Source organism: Arachis hypogaea, chromosome 20 (assembly GCF_003086295.3).
Source record: "Arachis hypogaea cultivar Tifrunner chromosome 20, arahy.Tifrunner.gnm2.J5K5, whole genome shotgun sequence".
Taxonomy (NCBI): domain Eukaryota; kingdom Viridiplantae; phylum Streptophyta; class Magnoliopsida; order Fabales; family Fabaceae; genus Arachis; species Arachis hypogaea.
In genome coordinates, this window is record NC_092055.1 from 86528013 (window position 1) to 86534012 (window position 6000).

The window sequence follows — 6000 nt, forward strand, 5'->3', positions numbered from 1 at the left end:
ATCTTCCTTACATTATTATTATTTTCGGCTGCCATCTCCTTTTCTTGTTCGAAAATTTCTGAAAGGTTATCTCTGGATTGTTGTATTTTAGCTTCTCTTAATTTTCTCTTCAGAGTCCTTTCAGGTTCTGGATCTGCTTCCACAAGAATGTTCTTATCCTTGCTCCTGCTCATATGACAATGAAGAAGGCACAAAAATAATAATAATAATAATGGAGATCCTTTATACCACAGTATAGGGATCCCTGTGTGAGTGGAAGAAAAAGGGGGAGACAAAGAATGTGATGTAAAGGAAGAAACACAACTGTACGGATGGAAGAGATGTGAGATGAGATGTTAGGATATGAATGAATAAATAGAATAGGATGGGGGAGGGATAATTTTCGAAAATTATTTTGAAAAAGAGTTAGTGATTTTTGAAAAATGGTTTTTGAACATTGTTAGAAATTTTCGAAAAATTTTAAAAATTTAAAAATAAAAATAATTAGTTAATAAAAAAGAAATTTTTTGAAAAAGAGGGAAGATATTTTCGAAAATTAGAGAGAGAGAGTTAGTTAGGTAGTTTTGAAAAAGTTAAGAAACAAACAAAAAGTTAGTTAGTTAGTTGAAACAAATTTTGAAAAGATAAGAAGTTAGGAAGTTAGAAAAGATATTTTGAAAAGATATTTTTGAAAAAGATAAGATAAGAAGATATTTTTGAAAAGATATGATTGAAATTAGTTTTGAAAAATATTTGATTTTTAAAATCACAATTAATGACTTGATTCATAAGAGATCACAAGATATGATTCTAGAACTCAAAGTTTGAATTTTTCTTAACAAGCAAGTAACAAACTTCAAATTTTTGAATCAAAACATTAATTGATTATGTTATTTTCGAAAATTTGGTACAAAAATAAGAAAAAGATTTTTGAAAAATATTTTTGGAATTTTCAAAAATAACTAAGAATTTTGAAAAAGATTTGATTTTTGAAAAAGATTTTGAAAAAGATAAGATTTTCAAATTGAAAATTTGATTTGACTCATGAGAAACAATTTGATTTTAAAAATTTTTGAAAAAGTCAACTCAAATTTTCGAATTTGATGAGAGAAAAAGGGGAAGATATTTTTTTTTATTTTTTTGAATTTTTATGAAAACATGAAAATTATGCAATGCATGAAATTTTTAGATCAAAACAATGAATGCATGCAAGAATGCTATGAATGTCAAGATGAACACCAAGAACACTATGAAGAACATGATGAACATCAAGAACATATTTTTGAAAAATTTTTAATGCAAAGAAAACATGCAAGACACCAAACTTAGAATTCTTTAATGCTTACGCACTAAGAATTCAAGAATGCATATGATAAACATGAAAAGGCACAAAACAAAAAATCATCAAGATCAAACAAGAAGACTTACCAAGAACAACTTGAAGAACATGAAGAACACCATGAATGCATGATATTTTCGAAAAAATGCAAGATGCATATGCAAGTGACACCAAACTTATGATATGACTCAAGACTCAAACAAGAAACACAAAAATATTTTTGATTTTTATGATTTTCTAATTTTTTTTTTTGGATTTTTATTTTATGTTTTTCGAAAAATAATTTTGAAAAAGAAAATAAGGATTCCAAAATTTTTAATATGAATTCCAGGAATCTTATGCTCTAAAGCTCCAATCAAAGGGTCAGGCATGGCTTAATAGCCAGCCAAGCTTTAGTATGTAACTCAGACATGACACGCCTGACATTCCTTACATTCAACAGCCAATTGACTAAGAAAGATAAAGAAGCTCTTCTCTTGAGACATGGCTTTACAGCCAGCCAGGCTTCAACATGCTCCATGAAACACTAGAATTCATTCTTAAAAATTCTGAAAGGAAAATATATTTTTGAAAACATTTTTATTTTAAAAAATTTTTTTTTTTTCGAAAACAAAGGAAGAATTTTTGAAAAATTTTTTGAAAACAAGACAAAAAGAAAATTACCTAATCTGAGCAACAAGATGAACCGTCAGTTGTCCAAACTCAAACAATCCCCGGCAACGGCGCCAAAAACTTGGTGCACGAAATTGTGATCTCTGGTAATGGCTTCTTAGGCCAGATACTCTGATCTAGTTTTACAGTCTGTCACAACTTCGATACAACTAACCAGCAAGTGCACTGGGTCGTCCAAGTAATACCTTACGTGAGTAAGGGTCGAATCCCACGGAGATTGTTGGTATGAAGCAAGCTATGGTCACCTTGTAAATCTCAGTCAGGCGAATATAAAACAGTTATGTGGTTTTCGAATATTAATTAATAAAATAGGGATAGAGATACTTATGTAATTCATTGGTAGGAATTTCAGATAAGCGAATGGAGATGCTTTTCGTTCCTCTGAACCTCTGCTTTCCTGCTATCTTCATCCAATCAGTCTTACTCCTTTCCATGGCTGGCTTTATGCAAGGGCATCACCGTTGTCAGTGGCTACATCCCCTCCTCTCAGTGAATAATATGCTCACGCACCCTGTCACGGCACGGCTATTCATTTGTCGGTTCTCGATCATGCTGGAATAGGATTCACCCTCCTTTTGCGTCTGTCACTAACGCCCAGCAATCGCGAGTTTGAAGCTCGTCACAGTCATTCAATCATTGAATCCTACTCGGAATACCACAGACAAGGTTTAGACTTTCCGGATTCTCTTGAATGCCGCCATCATTCTAGCTTACGCCACGAAGATTCTGGTTAGGAGATCTAAGAGATATTCATTCTAGCTTAATTCATGTAGAACAGAAGTGTTTGTCAGGCACGCGTTCATAAGGGAGAAGGATGATGAGCGTCACACATAATCATCACCTTCATCACGTTCTTGGGTGCGAATGGGTATCTTAGAAGCGAAATAAGATGAATTGAATAGAAAACAGTAGTACTTGCATTAATCTTTGAGGAACAGCAGAGCTCCACACCTTAATCTATGGAGTGCAGAAACTCTACCGTATGAAAATACATAAGTGAAGGTCCAGGCATGGCCGAGATGGCCAGCCCCCAAAACGTGATCACAGGATCAGAATACAATCCAGGATTTCTAATACAATAGTAAGAGGTCCTATTTATAATAAACTAGTCACTAGGGTTTACAAGAGTAAGTAATTGATGAATAAATCCACTTCCGGGGCCCACTTGGTGTGTGTTTGGGCTGAGCCTGAGTGTTGCACGTGCAGAGGCCATTTGTGGAGTTGAACGCCAGTTTTTGTGCCAGTTTGGGCGTTCAACTTTGGTTTTGGATCCTTTTCTGGCGCTGGACGCCAGATTTGGGCAGAAGGCTGGCGTTGAACGCCAGTTTACGTCGTCAATTCTTGGCCAAAGTATGGACTATTATATATTGTTGGAAAGCCCTGGATGTCTACTTTCCAACGCAATTGGAAGCGCGCCATGTCGAGTTTTGTAGCTCCAAAAAATCCACTTTGAGTGCAGGGAGGTCAGAGTCCAACAGCATCAGCAGTCCTTTTTCAACCTCTGAATCTGATTTCTGCTCAAGTCCCTCAATTTCAGCCAGAAAATACCTGAAATCACAGAAAAACACACAAGCTCATAGTAAAGTCCAGAAATGTGAATTTAACATAAAAACTAATGAAAACATCCCTAAAAGTAACTAGATCCTACTAAAAACATACTAAAAACAATGCCAAAAAGCGTATAAATTATCCGCTCATCACAAATAAACAACGAATTATGTTATTTTACCATACATGCTAAGCGTATTTGTAAACAATTTAAAAAGGGGAATGATCGACTAACCTTTGCATAATCTAACATTGAAGTTTTAGTCTCAATGGACACAACTTGCCAATTAGTATATAACAATGTGACCAAATTAGAGTTTCTTGCAAGTGTTCCCAAGAACCGACTAAACAATTGAATCTGTGTCTTTGTTGGGCCTATGGGTTTGTCATTGTACCATGTTAACTCTATTTGTGTCTCCAAAGCATGAATATGCTTGAGTTGGGTGGGACCACGAATTTTTTTCTTTTTGCTACCTATTTCCAATCTCAATACTAGAAAATATTAACAAGAATACTAATCTAATGAATAAAAGAGTAATCTACTAAATACAAGATTCAGGTTGGTGCCTTTCACTATTTGCTATTGAAGAAAGGGATAAAGGCATTACCGAGTTGACTGTCACTACTATCACCAATGGTTGGATTGAGCTCATCATAATCATATTCATATTCTTCATCATTTTCATCTAATGATATCCCATATTTTTCAAAAAAATCGTCTAAAGTCATAGCAGGGATAAGAGGCTCAATCTTATATTCTTCTTCGTTGGCATCTTCTTCATTCGATTCCTTCATCGGTATTTTATTGGTCGGCTTCTTGCTTTGACCCTCAGCGTCATTGGTATTTATCACAGCTTTATCAGTCTCCACCTTTGATTTTTTCATTGGTACCTTCTTCCTAGACGGCTTCTTCCTACCTTGATCCTCATGTTCAATGGCTTTCATCTTGACTAGATGATTTTTTTCGTTGGAATTCTTTGTTGGCATCTTGATTTGATCCTCACCGTCTTTGATGTTTATTATCTTCTTGATTACCATTTTGCTTTAACCTTCATCGTCACCTCTTGTCAGCACCTTTTTTGACATCTTGCCCTTTTTCCTTGTCTCATGTTTACTACTATTAGCCCCACATGCAGCTAAAATATGTTCCCTTTCTATTTGAAATTATTTTAGCAAGGAATAAGCACTTGTGAATTGAATTTTTCCTAATGCTAAGTCTAACAAATTGGTGTATGAGGCAAACTGATTTGCCACTCACACACTGCCTCGGCCACACTATTGGGCTTTAATTGTAATATAAACTTAATAGTAAGCAATGATGCTTCCCACGGTGTCCAAATTGAGCCCAGTCCACTGTGGCACTATCATAATTCTTTATTCTTATTCTTGCCCACAAGCATTAATTATTTCTCTTGTCAAAACTCAAAAGAAATGCCCTCATGCACTGAACAATTCCTCCACGCAGCAAATTTGGCAAAGAATCATGTTATTTTTATTATAAAGTTAACTATATCTTCACATAAAAGTCATAACTAGGACAATAACATATATTAAGTATATCAAATTATCAAACTATTGTGTTTATATTAAAATGTTTACATTTTTATTATTTTATTACCGCACTTAAAATTTTGATTCGCTGCACCATTTATATATTGAATTATAACCCAAAACGGTAATACATGAATAGACTAAACATAAAGCTGATTCACCTTCTTATTCTGCTCTCTCACCTCAACTTTAATTTCTTTATCTACATCTATCACCATACTTCAACATTGGCCGTTATTCCGTTAATAAACTTGAATATCTTGTGATTTAAAACTATTGGCCAGAACCAGATTCACTTCTAGAAAATTTTATCATTCTAGAAAACCTTAATTGTGTGATTATAATAGTTAGATATTCTTAAATCTTAATCATAGACTCATAGTGATGAAAGTTGTGAGATTATGATAAACGAAAATTACTATAAGTGAGATCTTTAGAATATTGATTACCTAAGGAATGTAAAATAAGCAATTTAACTTCACAAAATAACCAAAACACAAGCTCTATAAACTGTTAGAAGTTCTCAATACCTTGTACCATAGGCACCATGACCTTTGAGAAGACTCTGTGTGACCTGGAGTCAAGTATAAACCTCATGCCTCTCTCTGTAATGGAGAAGCTAGGGATCATTGAGGTACAAGCTACAAGAATCTCACTAGAGATGGCAGATAATTCAAGAAAACAGGCTTATAGACTTGTAGAGGATGTCTTGGTAAAGGTTAAAAACCACTACATCCCTGCTGATTTCATAATCCTAGACACTGGGAAGTGTATGGATGAATCCATCATCCTTGGCAGACCCTTCCTAGCCACAGCAAAAGCTGTGATTGATGTTGACAGAGGAGAATTGGTCCTTCAAGTGAATGAGGACTCCCTTGTGCTTAAAGCTCAAGGATCTCCCTCTGTAGTCA